General features: G+C 45.9%; 2 long non-coding RNA genes across 2 annotated transcripts; one reads left to right on the forward strand and one right to left on the reverse strand.

Annotated features, from left to right (window-relative positions):
* Positions 1–6,755: 6,755 nt before the first annotated feature.
* On the forward strand, positions 6,756–8,152 carry LOC127625306 (uncharacterized). The gene is made up of 3 exons (XR_007968273.1): positions 6,756–6,867; positions 7,085–7,147; positions 7,954–8,152. It is a non-coding gene; the product is annotated as an uncharacterized LOC127625306 (long non-coding RNA).
* A 2,607-nt stretch (positions 8,153–10,759) lies between these two features.
* LOC127625178 (uncharacterized) lies at positions 10,760–11,386 on the reverse strand. Its single transcript, XR_007968266.1, has 3 exons — positions 11,282–11,386; positions 11,130–11,193; positions 10,760–10,995 (listed from the first exon to the last, which is right to left on the reverse strand). It is a non-coding gene; the product is annotated as an uncharacterized LOC127625178 (long non-coding RNA).
* Between the last annotated feature and the right edge of the window lie 11,824 nt (positions 11,387–23,210).

A 23,210-nucleotide genomic window follows, 5' to 3' on the forward strand; every position in this document is an offset into this window, starting at 1 on the left:
CCTGTCTCCCTTCATCAACTCTACGTCACGTCTCACATTTCATTTCATCGCGATCTCACAAAGCTCTTTTATTATGCAGCATGCTAGAATTCAGCACTGAACAAAAACTCCAACGTTTTGAGCGGTGAGTGGATTTTATCTGAAATGCATCTGATTGGCCATTGCGTTTTAGAAATCAACACATATGTCTGTGATTGACTACATTGCACAACGCTGCAAAAACACGTTATAATGAGAACATCTACTTATGCTTGCGACTGTAATCGTTATTTTGTTTAGATGTTCTTATTGCTTTTGTGCAATAGATGAATAACAATGTATTTGTTTTTGGATGTTTTATTTAGATAGGGAGTCCCACGAATCGTTTTATTCTCCCGCAACCCATTACCGCCCGCGCCCGCACTCGACCATCAAATCTAGTCGTGAATGTTAGTAGTCCCGCGGGTGTCGACCAACCACCAGTCCTTTTTTGTTTGCACTTTTATTTATATTTTTTTTATCAGTAGGCTACTGTAACTTTCGTTACAAGTTGGTAAGTTGTCATTTTGTATATGCATGATGAATGAATAAAAATAAAAATGTGTTTGGTCTGATTTAAAAAATTATATTTTTAAATGGATTTGATTGGTTTGTCGATAGTGAGCGCGGGAATGTTTGTTTGTGTCCTAAGCATAGTAGCGCTTAATATCGACTCGGTTACTGGCGTAACCTCGGTTCCCTGAGAGGAGGGAACGAGTATTGCGTAAGTAGCTTACGCTATGGGAAAACTCCGTTTCTCGAGAAACATTGAAGTCTTTATGTAAAACGCATTGCAGCTGCACAGCAGACAGCAATGAGCGAGGCAGCTCGGTCATTGGCTGTGCTGCGGCAACTTGCTCGAACCAATGACGGGGCGACTCTGAACGCGCAACCAATGAGCGCGCTTCGCGCTCGCACGCTCAGAGCCCGCCAAGATGGGCGTGGCTAAGGCTATATATTAGGCGCCCCGTCATGAGAGTTCTTTAGGTTCAATCGACTGAAGCGACTGACCAAGCACAAGCACGGCAGCTTACGCAATACTCGTTCCCTCCTCTCAGGGAACCGAGGTTACGCCAGTAACCGAGTCGTTCCCTCTCGAGAGGTCTCTCCTATTGCGTAAGTAGCTTACGCTATGGGAACACCATGCAAAACGCCGTGCGTGCTGACTTCGCTCTATAAAGCCAGAGGCAGATGCCTGAGCCTTAAAGCAAAGTGATTATTCAACGAGCCGGCCAACGACGAGCTATATAATCGGATAATACAGAGCGCCTTTGCCCCAAGGTGGCCCATGGTGGGGCGCTCATTGTAAAAACACAAGCACATATCTTATGTACTGATTTTTCTATTTACTGATATGCATAATAAACCCTCTAAGTCAGTCAGAGACGGACCTTATAAGGGAGGAGATAATGCTCAGCATATACGTACTCCAGTCCATACTACAGTCAGGCTGATAGATTGTTGGAATGCAATGAGGGGACCTGTAGGTTATAAAACCTGATAAATGTCGAAGGCGAGGCCCAGCCTGCCACCGCACAAATATCCTCAATGGGTATCCCACTCGACCACGCCCACGAGGAGGCCATGCTCCTCGTAGAGTGAGCTCTGACGCCTAAGGGGCATTGAAGGCCCTTGGCTTCATAAGCCAGCGCTATAGCATCCACTATCAAGCGCAATATTCTTTGCTTTGAAACTGCGAGACCTTTAGTGCGGCCGCAAAAGCATACGAATAATTGTTCCGTCTGTCTGAACGAGGCAGAACGTTCCAAGTATACTCTGAGTGCCCTGACCGGGCAGAGTAAATTAGCGTCGCTTTCGTCTGCTGGAGACGATAGCGCTGCCAGAGATATCACCTGTATCCTGAAGGGTGTGGAGAGCACTTTAGGAATATACCCGTGCTTTGGCCTAAGGACAACTCTGCAGTCGTTAGGTCCAAATTCCAAGCAAGCAGCGCTTGATGACAGCGCGTGCAGGTCGCCCACTCTCTTGACTGAGGCGAGTGCCAGCAAGAGCGCAGTTTTGAGCGAGAGCTGTTTAAGGTGCACGGTTCGGAGAGGTTCGAACGGGGCACTCTTGAGTGCGTCCAGGACCGTGGCCAGGTCCCAGATTGGTACCGAGGGGGAGGAGGGTTCATCCTCCTAGCGCCTCTTAGGAAACGAATGATTAGGTCGTTTTCCCTAATGAGCGTTCTTTATCAGGATTGTGTGACGCTGCTATGGCAGCCACATAGACTTTGAGCGTGGAGGGTGTGCGGCCCGCCTCCAGCAGCTCTTGCAAAAAGGCGAGTACACTTGGTATCTCGCACGATTTGGGGTTCAAGCTCTTGGTATCACACCAGTCACTGAACACTTTCCACTTTTGGGCATATAAGCGCCTCGTAGAGGGCGCTCAGCGCCTCAGTGATGGTTCTCAACACTCCGCTGGGGAGGTTCTCTGGAACCCGTTGAGGGGCCATGCATGAAGGGCCCACAGATCGGGCGGGGATGAAGAATCATCCCGTTGGCCTGCCTGAGGAGGTCCAGCCTCAACTGAATCGGCCATGGGGCAGATTGCATCATCTGCATTAGTTCTGGAAACCACGTCTGGTTCTTCCAGAGTGGGGCTACCAGGAGCACTGCACATTTCACCTCCCTGATCCGACTGATGACCTGAGGTAGCATCGCGATCGGGGGAAAAGCATACAAGGGGCGGCTCGGCCAGACTTGGGTGAGCGCGTCCGTGCTCTTTGAGAAGAAAAGAGGGCAGTGCGCATTTTCCCTGGAGGTGAAGAGGTCGACCTCTGCCTCGCCAAAGGTTTGCCATAACCACTGAACCGTCAGGGGGTGGAGAGACCATTCTCCTGGGAGAACTTTGTCTCTGGACAGCATGTCCGTTCCCTGGTTCAGGACGCCTGGCACATGCGCTGCTCTCAGCGAGTGCAGGTTGTGCTGTGACCATAAGATGAGCTCCCTGGCCATAGAGTGCAGGGAGCTCGACCTGAGTCCACCCTGGTGATTTATATATGATACTACCGTCATGTTGTCCGTTCGGACCAGGACGTGTTCGTTTTTCAGGTACGGAAGCAGGGCTCTGAGAGCCAAGGCGACCGCTTTCATTTCCAGACAGTTTATATGTAGGCGCTTTTCCGGGTTTGACCAAAAACCGGAGACAGGCCTGCCCTCGTAAAGGGCCCCCCATCCTATTTTGGAGGCATCTGTCGTGATCATTTTTCTCCGTGTGTTCACGCCCAGACTCACGCCGGTTTGATACCAGTCGATGGCCTTCCAGGGCGTCAGGGCTTTTATACAGCCGTGATTCACTTTGATTAAAAAGTGGCCCGAGCGCCACGCGTGAGTGGGGACATGGCTCTTGAGCCAGCGTTGGAGAGGACACATGTGCAGCAATCCTAGCTGGAGTACAGCTGATGCCGAGGCAATGAGACCGAGCATCCTTTGAAATCGTTTGACGGGGCGCGCACGCCCGCTCTGAATGATGTTGCAAGGCGCCGAATAGCGAGCGCGCGTCATCTGCACTGAGTCTAGCACTATTCCCAGAAAAGAGATATTCTGGCTGGGGGATAGCACGCTCTTTGCAAAATTGATTCTCAGACCCAGGCATTCCAGATGGCTGATAATCCAAGATCTGTGCGTCGTTAACTGACTCTCTGATTGTGCTAGGATTAGCCAATCATCGAGGTAATTCAGTATTCGCACTCCCCGCTGTCTCAGGGGGGAAAGTGCTGCGTCCATACATTTCGTGAATGTACGGGGGCCAATGATAGGCCGAATGGTAGTACTGTGTACTGGTATGACTGTCCCTCAAGCGAATCTCAGAAATGGCCTGTGATGAGGCGCTATCGGAATGTGAAAGTAAGCGTCTTTCAAATCCACTGATAGAAACCAATCCCCGGGCGAACTTGCGCGAGGATATGTTTGGTCGTTAACATTCTGAACGAGCGAATCATTAAAGCTTTGTTCAGATGTCTGAGATCTAGGATGGGGCGGAGGCCACCGTCCTTTTCGGACGAAAGTAGCAGCTGTAAAAACCCGCCTCGCTCATAGAGGGAGGAACAGTTTCTATAGCGCCCTTCTCTATCAGTTTGAGCACCTCGGTGCGTAGAACATGTGAAACATCTTTCCTCACTTTCGTCTCGACCACCGCTGAAAAGCGGGGTGGTCTGCGAGCGAATTGAAGCGAGTAACCGTGTTTTATTATGTTCAAAACCCATTTCGGCATGTCGGGGATTTTTTCCCAGGCTTTTGCTCGCACAGATATGGGCTGAATGCTGGCTGGGGGCATGTCGCAGTGACGTATGGGCCCTGCCAGTGAATTGCCTTGTGCTAACACTGAGCTTACAGCTCTCAGAGGCGCGGGAGCGCGCTGAGCAGCTTTGTTGAGTGCCGAGTGCAGGGGTGCGTGTGAGATTACAGGCACGCGCTATCTCCGTAATGCTCGCAGCATGAGCTGGAGAAATGTTTGAAACTGTATAGACAGTGTTTACGGGTGGGGGTGCATACATTGTAATAGGCACGCGCGCCACTTTCATAAAGCTTCCCGTTCTTAGCGGGGAGTTTCTTGGCTCGCGCATCGCATCTGTGATGCTCGCAGCATGAGCCAGAGAACTGTTTGAAACTGTATGGGCAGCGCTTATGGGTGGGGGTGCATATACCGTAGTAGGCACGCGCGCCATTTTCATAAAGCCTCCCGCTCACGGCGGGGGGTTTTTGGGCATGCATACAGTGTTTGTGTGTAGGGGTGCATGCATGACAGCAGGCACGCGCGCTACCTTTATAGTATTTCCCGCTTTTACTGGGGAAGTGTTTATAACTGTGGGAACAGTGCTTGTGTGTAGTGGTGCATACATGACAATAGGCACACGATCCACATTTATGGGGCGTCCAGCTTGAGCTGGGGAAGTATTCGGCACTGTTTGGACAGTATTGATATGTGGGAATGCGCACTTTAGTGTGGACACGTGACCCCTTAGTGACACAGGCAGAAAATGACTCTTTTGTGATTTCTGTGTGTTGCCGTTAAAACGGCGTTTGATTGCAGGTGAGCGAGTTCTGTGACTGGCCCATTGACTGCTGTACAGACATTTCCAGCCGCCTGTAAGGGGACTGGGTAATGTTTTACACGTTTTGGAGAGAGTGGTCCGGCTTTTGCGAGACACGCACTCTCTCTTTTTCTTCCTATGGCTAGGAAGACTTACGAGGCTCCGGGTTCAGCACGATCTTGGGCCGAGGTCCCTGTCGCTCAGGCGGCTGCTTTCGGTTAGCGGAACGCGAGCGGCGTCGATCGTCCGTTTCAGGTCTGGGCTGGGAGACGGGAGGCGCCGCCCTGGCTCGCTGCTGCAGCTGAGGCGGTCTCTGGCGGCTCTGTGATGAGCTGGAGCGCTTGGGCAGGAAGTGACGCATAGCCTGTGAATTCTTCTGGGCTTCAGTGAAGCGTTCAGCGACCTCTCTTACCGCCGGTCTGAACAGGCCGCTTGGAGCGATAGGCGCGTAGAGGAATGGCGCCTTATCCGTGTCCTTCATTTCTGTTAGCGTCAGCCACAGATGGCGCTCAAGGACAGTCAGGTTAGCCATGGCCCGGCCGATGGATGCGGAGAAGTTTGGCCTGATAGACTTGCAGCACAGCCATGGAATGAAGCGCTGACGCAGCTTGGCCGGCGGCGGCGTATGCGCGACCGGCGAGAGCTGAGGTAGATCGGCAGTGCTTCGAGGGATGAGAAGCTTTGGCTTTCCATCCAGCGGTGGAGGGTGGGCACAGATGGTTGGCCATAGCCTCCTCGAGGGGCGGGGTTCCCTCGTAGCCTCTTTCTCTCGCGCCGCCCACCGAGGAGAGCGAGGAATAGAAAGAAGGCTTCAGGCGAGCAGAGTGCGGGGCTTTCCACGACTTTGTGAGTTCGTCGTGAACTTTGGGGAAGAAAGGAGAGGGTCTCTGTCGAGGGGCCTGCCGGCGCCCTTGCAGGAACCACTCGTCCAGCCGGCTGCGGGCGGGTTCTTCCGGAGAAGACCAGTCGAGCCCGAGGTCTTCCACGGCTTTGGACAGGATGCGGACAATCTCTGAGTCCATGCTGGTGCCCCTGCTCGTGTCCGCTAATGTCGACGTTGCGGCGTCGAAAGGCCGAGCCCGGCCAGTCGTCGGATGCAATGTCAATGGAAAGGCTGTCATCCTTTTCACCGTCGTCCCCTGACGCGCCGAACGAGACGAGACCCACCGCTCCGGAGGGGTGCTGGTCTGCCGGAGGGGTGGTGGTGAAGCACGCGGGGACTGGCCCGGCGTGACGTCACTGAAGTCTGCGTGCTCTGGCGGCCTCCGTGAGCGGCGCTTTTTCTTGCGCGGCTCGAACAGAGGGGATGGCAGCACGGTGGTAGCAGGCTCGTTCGCGATATGCAATAGGAGAGACCTCTCGAGAGGGAATGATAGCTGTTATTTATTTTTTTTTAACAACTATGCTGAGCTATTTCGTGTGACAGTTACCATGGATATACAGCGTTTCTTTAATCAAAGACCACCAAAGTTGGCAGAAGAGAGCAGCGAGGTAAGGGGAGAAGACCCAGGGTGTAGCAGTTCACAAGAGGTCGATCCAACTCCCAACACTGCAGAGGCTAGCCATTCCAGCGATACTAGTTGGTCTAACGTTACTTGCCATAGCCTCAAGCAAGGGATGTCACGGCCACAGGTGAGTAAGGGCAGAGCCATATAGAGAGAGAGTTGCGACAACTCCATTGATTCCAATGGAACGTTTTTTTTACAGCAATGGTGGCTCGTGGAGCCTCTCAATAGTTCCCGGAAGTAGCAGCAAACACATGCCGCGCCGTAGAGATGCAGCAGAACAAACCGTTTGCGACACACTTTTAAAAGGTGAGACGTTTAAAGAATAATATTATCTTATTCTGTATATTATCAGTACATCTAAATAAAAATAACTTGTAAATTAAAACCTTATAGTTGAGTATTACTCATTAAATTAGGAGATAAGGGATGTTATCGGATAACTAACAGATTAGGCAAGGATTGGAGCTGGATAAAGTTAGTAACGAACACCCTATTAATTGTAAAATCTGTTCTCTTGATTCAGTTTCATCCATCGTTTTTGGAATTAGAGAAACGGAGTCTAAACATATATGTTTTGCAGGGTGAGGTAAGTTGCATATTAGTTCAATATAATGTTTGACCACGTGTGACAGCGGTGGGTGGAAGTGGTAAAAATGAGGATATCAAGTTTGTTTCCTATTACACGTATTAAATAATAAAGTGCACCCTATTGATATAAATTTAGTGTGAATTGAGTTTGCAAAACATATGGGTGGAGTGTTTTTAGGCATTGTGATTCAATTGACTATTAACAGTTACCTGTCTATATTTCAGCTCAGCTGAATTTTGGATTTATGTCAACAACAACAAAAACTCTTAAAATAGGGGAGCAGTTTTGAAAAAGGAAGCATACTAGGCTTAATGGGGAATCATACTAAATACCAGAACTGTATTATATAATACTACTTTATTATAGAAGTAATCATACTTAACATGTATTTTATATATATGGGCCCTCCTCTTTTTGACCACAGGACGATGCACAAAGATGGTGGAAATAGCATCTGGTCTCAGCCTACTCTTGAATTTTTTTGTCATGACAAATTGGTTTGCCTCAAAATGTGCCTGCAGAGTGATTTGAGTTTAGTTTCCACACACAACTTTGTCTACCCACATACTGTACATATCGCATGATGGTTAAAGGCACAGTTATAGGTAACACTGATGACTCCCTGCAATGTGACTGCACCCTTACCATGAGATTTAGCTCCCTGGGTTTTGCAAGACTTTGCTTGGTCCTTATTTCTAGTAAAAAAAATTCCCATTGGGGTATTTCCATGTGAAAAAGTGCAAATAAATGTATAAATGCCTCACACATTTTTTTTTGTTGTTGTAATTTTTATTTATATTTAGATTGCTCCTGCTGACTTGAGCCAACCATTTTTTTCTCCTCTCCATGTCAGTGGGGAAGCCATACATTCACACACCTTTCTCTGAGCGATTGGAGCATCCCCATGCAGCACAGCAAACCATGGTGAAGACTATGCAACGACAACATGAAAGAAAGGACACATACAAAATGCTTGGCATGCTATTTCATTTATTAGAACTGTATTCATGAATTGCTGTAAATAGTTATTGCATTTATTTGAATAAAAATACAAAAAAGTGATATCGTAATATATTATTACAATTTAAAATAACTGTTTTCTATTTTAATGTATTTTAAAATGTAATTTACTCCTGTGATGCCAAGCTGAATTTTCAGCCTCATTACTTTTGAACGGCAGTTTATATACGAGTATGCTTAAGTTGTTTTAAAGCTGAAAATATTGTGTATATGAATAAGTATTGTAAGAATTATACATTAGATATATAATATTTATAATACATAAATAATTATATTACTATATATAGAATTGTAAACAATAAGCTTCATTTCACTCAATTTTACATCTGCTGTTAATAGTTCATTGACCCATTGTGCGGTGCGAGCTGGAAATCACCTGTCACCAGCCTGTCTCTGTACTATCTGAAAAGTCATAAATATGACATTAGTTACCATGAGATTAGTGAAAACAATGAACATGAGGTAACATAAAAGGCAACAGAAACCCTAGCCTGAAATAAGTTGAGGCAAATAACGGTAGCTGAACACTAATCCTCAAATATTAGCTGATTTGATCTTTAAAAAAACAACATCGCTGTAACAACATACTCATGCTACATACATATGTCGGTGTGTTACATAAATATATAAAATAAGTGCATTTATTGACTACTAATTACCAGAAATCGCAGTTCTGTCACTCTACTCTAACAGTTTGAAATGCCCGCCAAAACACTTCCTGGAACTATCTGAAGTCTACGTGAATCACGTGACGATCAAGCATTTAGAACGTCCCTTGTCGCAACTGGCTCTGCATTACTCTATCCATAATGGAAGGTATCATGGTTGCTATGACAGCACACCACTCTTTAATAAGCGCTTGTACTTTTAGTGACAAGGGAACAAAGTCCCTCTGGAAGAGAATGTAAGAGGTACATTTAGGAGAGTTATAATGATGTAAAAAAAAAAAAAATATATATATATATATATATATATATATATATATATATATATATATATATATATATATATATATATATATATATATATATATAGCATGTGTACTTTTAGTCTGATTCTTTATTTGAATTATATATTAATATAATACATATTATATAGCTACTCTGCACCCATCTACTGAGGTACTTCAACTTGGGAATTAACATTCCTTGTGTTTGGCGTCATTTTTATAGACAATTCCGTTGAAGCAAATAATTATGGGTTGTGAGTGCCCACGAAGGATACACCTCATGCATCCTCCGAATTCCCGTGAAAGGAGGTCACATTCGAAGGCTGCATTCGAAGTGTCCTACTCGCTTTTCTGAAACAAGCTATAGTATCCAGCTGCAGATCCGCAGCACCACCAGTTTCAGAACCCCAGCGCCAGAACCTGAAGTGAGGGGCGGAGCTTACGTTCTAAACCGAGTAGCGCTACCTAACGTTTTGGAGAGTAGGCTACACCATAGACATAATAATACATAGACGCCCTATTGGCCGCTGGAGCGTACGTCAACGGGCCGCCATATTGCGGAGGGCAACATTCCCATTTCTCTCATAACGGGAGTTGAGGAAAAATGCCTGCCTCATGTGCTGCTTGGGGCTGTACAAATCGCCGCACTATTGAAAACAGGTCTCGGGGAATTACTTTTCACAAGTAAGACTGAACATTTGTTTTTGGTTGTATTTGGTCGTTATATAATTAGTAACAGTAACGTTAGTTGGCCACCGGGGTTAGTCAGACTAAAATAGCTTGCTTGCGAGCTGTGAAAGTTGAGACATGAGTTGACATGATTTATAGTATAGTTTTATCTTATTTTTTATATTATAAAGTACATTCCCTGAAAATCTAAATATTTTCATAAAACCGACTTTTATGACAAGTACTCGTTACACCATGTACGAACCACTGAAATAGGTTGATAAATGTAAACGTTATTTTTGTTTTTATCCAGAAAAACCGCAACTCACCCGTTTACTTGCATTTGATTACAGCGCAGTCTTGCCCTCCGCAAAATGGCGGACGCGTTGACGTATCGCAGCAACGTTCCAAAGCGGCCAATAGGGCGTCTATGTATTTATTATGTCTATGGGCTACACCACCAGTTTCAGAACCCCAGCGCCAGAACCTGAAGTGAGGGGCGGAGCTTACGTTCGAAACCGAGTAGCCACCTAACGTTTTGGAGAGTACTTTGCTGTTATTACAAATTGAAATATCATACTTTATACGTATGTTATAATGATTCTTTAAGGTACAGTACAATAAGCATTTTAAAACATTGATCTTGTGTAATATAATTGTATATATTTATCCGTTTCATTGTATTATGAGAGTTACTTCCTGATCATGATGGTGAAAAAAATTGCTTGAAACTTATGGGCATTTTATATAAAATATACTTTATTTCACAAGAACATGTGCAGCATGCATTTTTCTTTATGTAAAATAAAACATGTCAAAAAACTAAAAAAGACAGAAAATTAAGCATCATTTTAAAAGAAGCAATAAAAATATATACAACAAATGACCAATTCACCCCTAGGCCCATTTTAACATGACAATCCTGTATAAATTAAACTTAAAATGTATCAAATGAGGCATTCACTCTCAGGCCCATTTTGTCCTTACATTCTTGCTAAAATAACTCCATGTCATCCCTGAACACAAAATGAAATAGAAAGGGCTCTCTGGAAGCTTCTGACTGTTCCAGGAGATTGTTGCGGGCCTTTTCCTTGTGGTCTTCATTCATTCGAATGAAAAGAGGCTCTTCCACTGGACCCCTGAGCAGATGGCTGTTGGAATGGAGCCATTTCACAGCTTCTTTCATGTGCCGGATTATTGGGAGCTCCTTCATTACAGAATATTAAAGGAAAATGTGACTTTATAAATGTGACATATAAATGTATTATATGTTAAGAGATTATATATACATATATATATATATATATATATATATATATATATATATATATACACACACACCGCCTCACTGCTGCTAAGCGTAGCTTGTTCTTCACATGGAAGGGACTCTTGTAGGGTTTCTGCACTGGAATATATATATCTTGGTTAATTTAAAATTAATCAGAAGAGGGTGCAAATGTAACGGTGGGCTGGAGTAAATGTCCAGTATCTACCTTTCAGAGAAAACCCCAAAGTTCTTCAGAAGAATAAGAGCCCACCATCTCCGTATGTTTGGAAAGTCGCACTGGAAGACAAAAATAGAGAAATCTTGATATTTCAACTGCTACAACATCATAAAGGTCAATTACTTGAACTGGTAATTACTTACAGACATAAAATCAAAGGGCGCTCCCAAGACAAGATGTAGAGCATACTGGAAAACAGCAAAAATTAAGGAACATTATCTCTGTAAACGTCAAATTAAAAAAATTCTTCCTTGTTCCGTATTTAACAACTTTAAAAAATTAAAATAAAAACACCACCACACCAATCATTGGTTTAATTATATCAAAACAATGTCTTAATACAATAAAGTATGACAACATATTCAAGCTTCAATAAGATGATAAAGTTATGCACAAATTAATTATTTAGCAGATAAACGCTGAACTTAATATATGCGATAATTTTTCACCACATGATTTCAAAAACGTTAGACAACGTTACACAACTCACCATGCTCTCCGCCATGCTTGTCTCATTGTCAATAACTCCGCCCCTCACTTCAGGTTCTGGCGCTGGGGTTCTGAAACTGGGGTTCTGAAACTGGTTGTGCTGCGGGTCTGCAGCTGGATATGTCTCGAAACAAGACCGCCTCGATGACGTATGCGGCCGACAAATGCGACCTTCGGAGGACACAGCCATTAATTATTTCGAGTCATTTCGCGATGGTAATTTGTAGTATATCTACTATTCACGTCCTCGGAACTTTTAAAGGGATAGTTCGCCAATTTTTTTTTTTAATTCTGTCGTTATTTACTCACCCTCATCATGATTTTCCTGTTCGTATTATTTGCCTTTCTTTCTTCTTCACACGTTTGAAGAAAATTAGACAAATATATCCTCATTGAACTTCATTGAAACGACTCCAGCATTTAAATTTGTCTTCTTAAGCGATTCGATCACTTTTGGTGCAAATATATATATATATATATATATATATATATATATATATATAAACCATCACTCCTTGAGGAGTGGGTGAACAGTCTTTGGTGTGACGTACGGACGCAATCTGACGTTCTCCACGGTTGAGACATCCAGGATGAGCACACAAACGCACCATTGTGAGTAAAGAAACAGATAAATGCAGATGTTAACCAAAACCAACTAAGCTGCTGTAAAGCATTCCCTTTTCTCACCTGTAAACAGATAATATATTTTTCAAATTTTCTTCAAATGTGTTCTGGTGAAGAAAGAAAGTCATGCATTCCTGAGATATCATGAGTGTGAAAAAATGATGTGAGAATTTACATTTTTGGGTGATCTATCCCTTTAAGTCATTATTGACAACACTTATAACACTTTGGTGTTGATAACAGCAAAATGTTATTCACTACATTCATTCATTCACCTCTATATATTTTTCCAAAAGCTTTTAGAAAAGAATATATACATCAGGCATCAATGGCATAATAATATGGCTTATCAAACAGAATTCATATTGGTTCCTTTAACATGACGTGATGATGTTCAAGTCAGAGCTTTTATAGAATTCAGAGTTTAGAATGTGTATTTACGAGTTATATGAAGACGTAAACACTCTCATAAGTTTTTCTATCTGAACGCACCTTTATAGACATATTACATTTTTCACAGGAACGAAAATGAGTTTGTGCGGTATAAAAGTCCTTGAGATCACATCTCATTTTCAAAACTTTTTTTAACTTTTTTTGTCTTCTAAAAGTATTTTGAAAAGATGTCATTTTAATGCGTTTTCAGCTGAAATATCAACACTACAGTACAAGCCATTAACATTTTTCCCTGATAGCCATCAAAAATTAAATATGGCGATACTAAAGGTCTATAGGTGCAATATGGAACATGAAGCACATACTTTATTACAAACATGTTATAAAATTATGAAGTTATTCAGAAGGTTTTTGTTACAAATAGAGACCCTCCAGGTGATCTCATGAGAAAAATTACATATAGTAATTTTAAAAGTATTTACAACATAGATAGGCTATTGCTACCTATCAGTCTGCTTTCTCACACATAATCTTTGTTTAATTATGACAGAGGGCACTGTATCTTGTATGTACAGAAGGTTGGTGAGGTTTAGGCGGGGCTCTGTAAGGAACGCTAGAGTATAATTTAAGGTTTAACATTTAGCTCTGCTGGTACTGGCCAAGTCCAGCTGGCTTAGTATGGTTTCCACTCAATAAAAAAATAAAAAGCGATATGAGATTTCTGTGCCCTGTGGCTCTTTTTGAGGTGTAGTTTGAGTGAGGTACTGTGGGTGTTGTAAAATACATTTCCTCCCATTGGCCTTGACAAAGTTCAGTCCTCTCTCCCATATCCACATAAACAGTCTTCATAATCTGAAACATTTCCAAGAAGTGAATTAGAGGAAAAAAGGAACACTTGGCAGAAGGTATAGGCCATAAAGAGAGATGTAGGTGGAATCGTTGTCGGGAGGAGGCACCTTTGTTGATAGAGGCCCACTAATGTCCTCTTTCTATAATCAGCAGAGGGGGCTGACCAATCAAAATTTTTTCCTGGTCCCATTAATTTTAGCAGTGGCCCTGGATGTAGGTCTACCTTTAATTAAAAGATTATAAGTTATTAATGCATCTAAAATGTCTTCTTTTTTGGTTCTCATCCAGACAGAAAGTCTGGAGCATATCCTCGTTTTTGTTTGATCTTTTTCCATCCATAAAGTTGACTGAACATCAAGTCTCACATCATAAAAGAATGGTTACCAGTGGAAACCAGGTCACAGCCTTACATTCTGTGATCTCATCCACTGCAGTTTCAGAGTTAACAAAGCACTTGTAATCTCACTTCTGTCCTTATAACTTTTGTTTACATAGGCAAGTGAATGAATAAAATGGAATGCAAAGTGTTAATGAACTGAATTAATACTTATACCTATTCTTCCCTGCAGTGTTAGTGAGGATGGGTAAGAGGTAACCCCTCTTTTTACAACCGAGATTGCCTGGGTGGTCTCTGAAGAAAAAAAATAATAAATAAAGGATTTGTGAAAGATATAGAAGCATTAAATTCTTATTGGCATTATGAATGAGAATATGTTGAAATAACTAAAAAAGGTTGCAGAGAAAATATCATGTGAGCTTGTTTGTCTGTTTGATGCCTCTGATTACAATCAACTATTAGAGTATCCCAGAGTATCTAAATTAGGAACAAATGAATCCTCTTAACACGCCTCTTCTTGAACTAATTGTGTCTGTCTATCCACATTCAAGCAGTGCTTACACAGCTTACTTGACAGGCTCTGTCCAAGTAGAGTTCAAACTACCTGTTCACAAACACTCTTCCTCCCCATTAGTAATCCATGCAGATCAGAGCAATTCACACAAGGACGAGGGGCCACAAAAATACAATTGTCTTGAAAAGAAATGCCATAAAATTAACTTGCAAATGTATGTTTAATGAAAAGGTTGGTAGAAGCATTCAAGTTTATTTACAAGACAACAAATAAACAAAATCAAGCAAACAATGGTGACTACTGCAAGGCACTTACAATGGAAGTGGATGGGGGCAGTCCATGAACATGAAAATACACATGTATAATACAAGGTATAGCTACAAGATGTAAATATTATAGATATTAACATGATTTGATAGTGTAATAAAATCACTTACTAACCTTATCAGTGTAAAGTTATATTATTATAACAACTTAATTGCCATGACAATGCCAGTAAACTAGTGATTTTATCACTAGTGTCATGTTTACATGTACAGGTGCTGGTCATATAATTACAATATCATCAAAAAGTTGATTTATTTCAGTAATTCCATTCAAAAAGTGAAACTTGGATAATGTATACATTCATTCCACACAGACTGATATATTTCAAGTGTTCATTCCTTTTAATTGATGATTAGAACTGACAACTAATGAAAAACCCCCAAATCAGTATCTCAGAAAATTAGAATATTGTGAAAAGGTTCAATATTGAAGACACCGGGTGCCACACTCTAATCAGCTAATTAACTCAAAACACCTGCAAAGGCCTTTAAATGATCTCTCAGTCTAGTTCTGTAGGCTACACAATCATGGGGAAGACTGCTGACTTGACAGCTGTCCAAAAGATGACCATTGACACCTTGCACAAGGAGGGCAAGACACAAAAGGTCATTGCTAAAGAGGCTGGCTGTTCACAGAGCTCTGTGTCCAAGCACATTAATAGAGAGGCGAAGGGAAGGAAAAGATGTGGTAGAAAAAGAAAGTGTACAAGCAATAGGGATAACCGCACCCTGGAGAGGATTGTGAAACAAAACCCATTCAAAAATGTGGGGGAGATTTCACAAAGAATGGACTGCAGCTGGAGTCAGTACTTCAAGAACCACCACGCACAGACGTATGCAAGACATGGGTTTCAGCTGTCGCATACCTTGTGTCAAGCCACTCTTGAACAAGACACAGCATCAGAAGCGTCTCTCATGGGCTAAAGACAAAAAGGACTGGACTGCTGCTGAGTGGTTCAAAGTTATGTTTTGCATTTAAATTTTGCATTTCCTTTGGAAATCAAGGTCCCAGAGTCTGGAGGAAGAGAGGAGAGGCACAGAATCCACGTTGCTTGAAGTCCAGTGTAAAGTTTCCACAGTCAGTGATGGTTTGGGGTGCCATGTCATCTGCTGGTGTTGGTCCACTGTGTTTTCTGAGGTCCAAGGTCAATGCAGCCGTCTACCAGGAATGCTGCTGACCAACATTATGGAGATGCAGATTTCATTTTCCAACAGGACTTGGCACCTGCACACAGTGCCAAAGCTACCAGTACCTGGTTTAAGGACCATGGTATCCCTGTTCTTAATTGGCCAGCAAACTCGCCTGACCTTAACCCTATAGAAAATCTATGGGGTATTGTGAAGAGGAAGATGCTATACGCCAGACCCAACAATGCAGAAGAGCTGAAGGCCACTATCAGAGCAACCTGGGCTCTCATAACACCCGAGCAGTGCCACAGACTGATCGACTCCATGCCACGCCGCATTGCTGCAGTAATTCAGGCAAAAGGAGCCCCAACTAAATATTGAGTGCTGTACATGCTCATACTTTTCATGTTCATACTTTTCAGTTGGCCAACATTTCTAAAAATCCTTTTTTTGTATTAGCCTTAAGTAATATTCTAATTTTTGGAGATACTGAATTTGGGATTTTCATTAGTTGTCAGTTTTAATCATCACAATTAAATGAAATAAACATTTGAAAAATATCAGTCTGTGTGTAATGAATGAATATAATATCCAAGTTTCACTTTTTGAATGGAATTAGTGAAATAAATAAACTTTTTGATGATATTCTAATTATATGACCAGCACCTGTATACTACTTTTGAAACAGTGTGTATTTGAATGTTACTGGACTGGCACCATTTACTTCCCTTGTAGGTGCCTTACTGAATCTGTGATTTTTAAATGAGCGAACAGTGACTGTCGTCCCTATAGGCAAACTAATGTAAGAAATTCCATATTATGTAACTCTAGTCAAAAATTGGACATGGCCCCTATAAGAACCAGAGTTTTGCGACACCTAGTTTCATGCACTCATGTTAAAGACATGAGAACATACGTTGTGCAAGATAGCTCCCGTTTTGTTCATCATTTGATACTTTTTTGGGTAAATATAAAATGCATATTAATTGCATTAAACATGTTCAGAAGAGTTGTATGTTAAAAACTGAGTTTTTGTTATGGGTTACTTTTGAAGGATGCATATGTATTGCATGTGTGGAATTTGACGACGTTTTGCACACATGCAAGGACTGGGTATGTACATTTAGAATTAGCTATATCTTATTTAATGATTTATAGCCCAGAGTGTTTTCCAATTATGTGAACATGTGTAATGAGAACTGCATTTTTTATAACTTTTAAATGTAATTGAAGCGTGTTAAAAATGTGGAGAGTGAGGCCACGAGAGGAAGAACAGTAAGGATAGACACCTGTGGAAAATGATCTCTCACAGCTGTTTGTGTTTGCAGTGAGAAATGAGAGGGATATAACAGCCCAGGAGGAGAGACACACGCAGCAGAGTGTTCTGTGTGTTTTGTGTTGTGGTGAAAAGCAAACCTTTTTTTAGATGAGAATGTGTGTGTGGCAGCGGGGGCGTGGTCAAGCGCCCGTCCGGGAGAGAGAAGCGGTAAGGGCGCTCACACCTGGGCCAAATTATGACTAACACCTGTCTCTAATTGCAGTAGAGTGAGGAGAGCGGTGAAAAAGCCAGCAGCCTCAGAGCAGAGGGAAGCCGACCAGAGCAAGCCAACCCAGTGCGCTTGTGTTGTTGTGTGTTGGTTTTTGTAAATGATTGTGAGACAGACAGCCATTAAAAACCTTACCTTCTCGCTGAAACCTTCGCTTCCTGTCCTCCTTCCCGTGAGGGTTTTACACTGGTGCCGAAACCCGGAAACCATAATAATGGAACAGAGTCGCCCCATAGAGTCCTCCCAGCTGGCTGAAGTCCTCCAGTCCCTCAGCGACACTCCACCAGAGCCACCAACAATCCCTGCTTGAGCTCCGCAAGACCAGGATCGCCGCTTTTTTGAAATCATGCGGGCTCAAGCAGAGGACCGGCACGCCATCCGAGCCTCCTCAGCCAGGAGGCCGCTCCAGCCGCAGCCGCGACCCTCGACACCACGCCACATTGCCCCCACCGCGCTACAGAAGATGGGGCCGGGCGGATCTACCCAGAGGCCTTCATCGACCTCTTCGAGAGGATCGGCGGAGATTTGGGGTGGCCCCAAGACCAGTGGGCAGCCCGGTTAGTCCCTCTCCTGTCCGGGAAGCACAACTCGCGGCCCAACAACTGCCGGCAACAAGCCTCCTGGCTTACAACGACCTGCGAAAAGCCATCCTGCAACGGGTTGGTCGGTCCCCAGAAGAAAGTCGCCAACTCTTCCGGCCTTAAAACTTGAGAAATCCGACCGCCCGCTTATGCCGCTCAACGGCTCCGCGGATGCGTGTCGGAGGTGGCTGCTTGCGCTGGACCGCGGGCGCCGAGGAGCTCGTCGACCAGGTGGTACTGGAGCAGTTTGTCCAGCGCTTGCCCCGAAGACGGCCGAGTGGGTCCAGTGCCACCGCCCGGCGCCGCTGGAGGAAGCCGTCCGCTCATGGAGGACCACATGGCGGCGATTCCTAGGGCGGACGAGCCCTCTTTGTCTGTCTCCCCTTCCTCTGTGTCTTCCCCTGTTTTTTTTCCCTCCCTCTTCCCTCTCGCCTGCTCTCTCCCCAGGGTCCGCTCCTGCCCCCCGCAGGCGTGGAGCTGCTCACGCTCCAGCTCCCCGGTCTTGGGAACACCCACCAAGCCCTTTCTCCATCCTTCAGCCGCCTCCTCCTCAGGTGGGGGCTCGCCAGCACGGTGCGGCCGCAGCGCCTGGGCCGGTCTGCTGGAGGTGCGGAGACCGGACCACTTCCGGATCAGTGTCCGCTGATGGAAATAGGGGCGGTGGTACGGGTCTCCGATGTTCCACAGACTGCCCCCGATCGAAGCTGGAGCGCATCGGATTCCGTAAGAATCTAGGGTACATACCAAGCTTTGTTGGATACCGCTGTAACCAGACCACCATCCACCAACGCTTGGTTCAACCCGGGCTTTGGGCTCAGCTAAATTGGTGAGGGTAAGGTGGTGCACGGGATATTCACAAATATCCCGTGGTGACTTTGGCGATCAAATTCAGGGAGAAAAGCATAGTGTAGAGGCAGCTGTTAGTCCCTCACTCACCCATCCGCTAATTCTGGGTACAGATTGGCCAAACTTTAGGAAATTATTGAGGGAGTTTGCGCGGATGGGTCCTGCGTGAAAGTGAAGGGGTGTGTGATGTGCGAGGCTTTGGCGGGGAGGCGGAGCCAGGGCCGCCCTCTGCTGCTCCGAAAGTGACGGGAAGGGGCAGGTGGACCCTCCGGAGTTCCCGGAGGGGACTTCCCTTGAGCAGTCGCGGATGAAACCCTTAAGCACGCTTTGACCAAGTGAGAGTAATCGATGGTCAACAACTCCGCCGGTGTCGCCGCCTCATATCCGCATTTTCGCTGATCAATGATCGCTATACAGGGTGACGAGGACGCTTCAGACAAAGGAAAAAGTAACTCAATTGTTGATTCCACGGAGCCGCCGGGAAATGGTTTTCCAGGCGCTCACTATAATCCTATGGCCGGTCACCTAGGGGAACGAAAAACACTTCTCCGCCTAATAGCCCGCTTCTATTGGCCGGGCATTGGCGTGACGCCCGCGAGGTGGTGTGCGGCGCGTCGCGAATGTCAGCTGGTAAACCCACCGCCACCCTAAAAGCCTATTGCGCTCTCTACCATTAATCGAGGTCCCCTTCGAAAGAATTGGGATGGACCTCGCCGGGCCATTAGAACGGTCAGCACGCCGGACATCGCCGCGTTAGTCCTAGTGGATTACGCGACGCCGGTATCCGAAGCAGTGCCTCTGAGCAACATCTCCGCGACGCAGTGTTGCAGGGGCACTCTTCAAGATAATCTCCCGGTGGGGATCCCGAAAGAGATCCTCACCCACCAGGGCACAACGCTTATGTCACGAAGCACTTCGCTAACTTTACGAGCTCTTGGGCATCAAATCGATTCAAGACTAGCTGCTACTCATCCTCAGACAGATGGCCTAGTGGAACGGTTTAATAAAACGCCAAGAACATGATTCAGTAAATTGCATACCTATGACGCTTAGAAATTGGGATAAGTGGCTAGACCCCTGTTATTTGCAGTACGAGAGGTCCCGCAAGCCTCCACCGGTTCTCCCCGCTTGAGTTGTTGTAACGGACGACGCTCACGCTGGGTCCTCGATGTCATCCGTGAAAATTGGGAGGAGGGACCTTCTAATGCCAAAAATGAAATTCAATACGCTTGATCTTCGAAAGCAAAGCTCCACACACTGGGGCTTACTAACACAAGAGCATTTGCTCCAGGCTCAAGAACGCCAACGCCGGCTGTATGACAGGGGTGCTCAGCTACGGAATTTGCACCGGAGATAAAGTGCTTGTATTACTCCCAACATCGAAGCTCAAAATTACTCGCCAAGTGGCAAGGACCGCTTGAGGTCACACGACGCAGTAGGGGATCTCGATTATGAAGTCAAACGCATCGACAGAGGGGCGCTGCACAAATATATCACCTCAACCTCCTGAAATTGTGGAGGGAGGAGGCGGCCTCTGTGACGCTGGCCACGGTAGTTCCGAGAGGGCGGAGCTCGGACCGAGGTAAACAAAAACTACAATCTTAACACCCGTCACTTGTGGGGACCAGCTCTCACCGCTGCAGCTCACAGAGGTTTCTGAGTTACAAAAAGAGTTTGCGGACGTGTTTTCCCTCTCCCGGCCGCATGTAACCTCATACAGCACCACATCGAGACCGAAGCCGGCGCTGTGGTGCGCTGTCGCCTCTATCGCTACTCCAACATAAAAAGAAAGTCGCTCGAAGAATTAGATGCAATGCTCGATATGGGCGTAATAGAGGAATCCCACAGTGATTGGTCCAGCCCGGTTGTTCTTGTTCCCAAGAGTGATGGGTCGGTTCGGTTCTGTGTGGATTACAGGAAAGTCAACGCTGTGTCTAAATTTGACGCTGCACTCAATGCCCCGTGTTGATGAACTGCTCGATCGGGTTAGGTACTGCTCGATTTTACTCGACCCTGGATTTAACAAAGGGCTATTGGCAGATCCCCTTGACACCAATGTCCCGCGAGAAAACAGCCTTCACCACGCCGCTTGGATTACACCAATTTGTGACGCTCTTTCGGTTTGTTCGGGCCCCAGCCACGCTCCAGCTTACTCATGGATCGGATCCTCAGACCGCGATACCGCTGCACGCCGCTGCCTATTTGGATGACATTATCATCTATAGCAATGATTGGCAGCGCACATGCAACATCTGAGGGCCGCCCTGAGATCGCTGCGGCGGGCGGGCTCACGGCAAACCCTAAGAAGTGTGCGGTTGGGCGGTGGAGGTACGGTATCTGGGGTTCCACTTGGGTCATGGCCAGGTGCGCCCCCAAATTGAAAAGACTGCGGCGACAAGTGACTTGCCCTAGACCTAAGACCAAAAAGGGGGTGAGACAGTTCCTGGGGCTGGCTGGCTATTACAGAAGATTTGTGCCTAATTATTCGACGCCACCAGCCCGCTGACTGATCTCACTAAAAAGGGGGCTCCAGATCCGTCCAATGGTCGGAGCAGTGCCAACAGGCGCTACGCGAGATTAAAGCTGCACTTTGTGGGGGCCGCTTACATGCACCTGATTTTTCTCTCCTTTTATTTTGCAGACGGACGCTTCAGACAGAGGGCTGGGGGCCGACTCACGAGCTGGTGGAGGGGAGGAGCCCGGTGCTGTACATTAGCCGAAGCTCTCCTTAAGGGAGACTAAGTACAGCACCGCGGAAAAGGAGTGTTTGGCCATCAAGTGGGCGGTCCTCACCCTCCGCTACTACCTGCTGGGGCGGCCTTCACCCTCTGTTCGGATCATGCCCCACTCCAGTGGCTCCACCGCATGAAGGATACTAACGCCCGGATCACCCGCTGGTATCTCGCCTCCAGCCTTTTAAATTCAAGGTGATCCACAGACCGGGGTGCAGATGGCTGCCACGACTTCCTCTCCAGAAATGGGGAGTGGTAGGCAGGTCGGATGACGCCCGCCTGAGTCGGGCGGTGGGGGTATGTGGCAGCGGGGCGTGGTCAAGCTCCGTCCGGGAGAGAGAAGCGGTAAGGGCGCCACACCTGGGCCAAATTATGACTAACACCTGTCTCTAATTGCAGTAGAGTGAGGAGAGCGTGAAAAGCCAGCAGCCTCAGAGCAGAGGGAAGCCGACCAGAGCAAGCCAACCCAGTGCGCTTTGTGTTGTTGTGTGTTGGTTTTTTGTAAATTATTGTGAGACAGACAGCCATTAAAAACCTTACCTACTCGTTGAAACCTTCGTTTCCTGTCCTCCTTCCCGTGAGGGTTTTACAGTGTGAAAATAAAAAACTTCCTCCTTGAGAAGAAAGTCAGAGACCTTGTCACAGAAACCCTGGATTTGGAGGAAGTTACGCCATAATAGAGTTCTCGCCCTTCGCCGAGTTGATCAAGTCCCTCGCCAGAATCCACCAGACGTAACATCAAGCTCTGCTTGAGCTCCAACAGTAACAGGAGCAGCAATTCCAGGTAATCCTTCAAGCTCAAGCAGAGGACCAGCAAGTGCTAGGGAGCTCGATACCCTAGGGGGCTTCCACTGGCACGACCTCGGCCGCAGCCCCCTCCATGACCCACTTCTGATATCAGGACTTGAAGCATGCATCTTACAATGGGCCTGCCACAGCGCAGAGCAGCAGCACTTCTGCTCTGTGAATCTGGGCAAGCTCGGTTGCCCGTTTGTCTTTTTCCACAGCTCCGTGATTCCTGCCGATGGTGGCTGCTGGCAGCAGAATGCAATACCGTAGGCTTTGTCGACCTGAAGGTGCTGGCGCAGCTGATCAACCGACTACCAAAAGGGACGGAGTAATGGATCCAGCGCCACCGCTCCCGGCATCGCTGGATGAGGCGATCTTGCTGGCAGAGGCCCATATGGCAGCGTATTTGAGGGCCGCGAGCCCTCTTCTTCTCTCTCTCCTCCCTCATCCTGATCTTATTCCCAAGAAACTGGGAATTCCTACCCCAAAACCAGTTTCCTGGTCTCATGGACCATTCAACCCGGTTTCCCCTTACCCACTCTGCTCTCCCCCACAGGCTGGATAACCAGTGTTTACCACCCCCAAACGGATGGCTTGGTCGAACAATTAAATCAGACACTAAAGAATATGATTCGTAAGTTCATGCATGAGGATGCTCGGAATTGGGAATCAGAAGTGGCTTCAGCCCCTATTATTTGCAGAACGAGAGGTCCTGCAAGCCTCCACAGGGTTCTCTCCATTTTAATTATTGTACGGGTGTCG

This window comes from Xyrauchen texanus, chromosome 31 (assembly GCF_025860055.1).
Source record: "Xyrauchen texanus isolate HMW12.3.18 chromosome 31, RBS_HiC_50CHRs, whole genome shotgun sequence".
In the NCBI taxonomy this organism is placed as follows: domain Eukaryota; kingdom Metazoa; phylum Chordata; class Actinopteri; order Cypriniformes; family Catostomidae; genus Xyrauchen; species Xyrauchen texanus.